We start from the raw sequence: 226 nt of genomic DNA, 5'->3' as shown, positions 1-226 counted from the left end.
CCAAACTGACAAATATCTAGAAGAACTCAATTAGAAATATGGTAACATTGATTGTGGTTGACTGTGATTAACTAAATTACAAAATCACAGACCCTGACTATGCTTCATTGACCATACTTTGAGAACAACTGCATTAAAGGGTTATTTGGTTTTGTCCCATTGGGGAAATTCTTAAATGTTCTTCATAAAACCCTATAATAAAGGGTTTCCCTTTCAAGGAAAGGTT

The sequence above is a fragment of the Ictalurus furcatus genome, chromosome 25, assembly GCF_023375685.1.
Source record: "Ictalurus furcatus strain D&B chromosome 25, Billie_1.0, whole genome shotgun sequence".
NCBI classification, from domain to species: Eukaryota; Metazoa; Chordata; class Actinopteri; order Siluriformes; family Ictaluridae; genus Ictalurus; species Ictalurus furcatus.
This window is presented reverse-complemented; position numbering follows the sequence as displayed.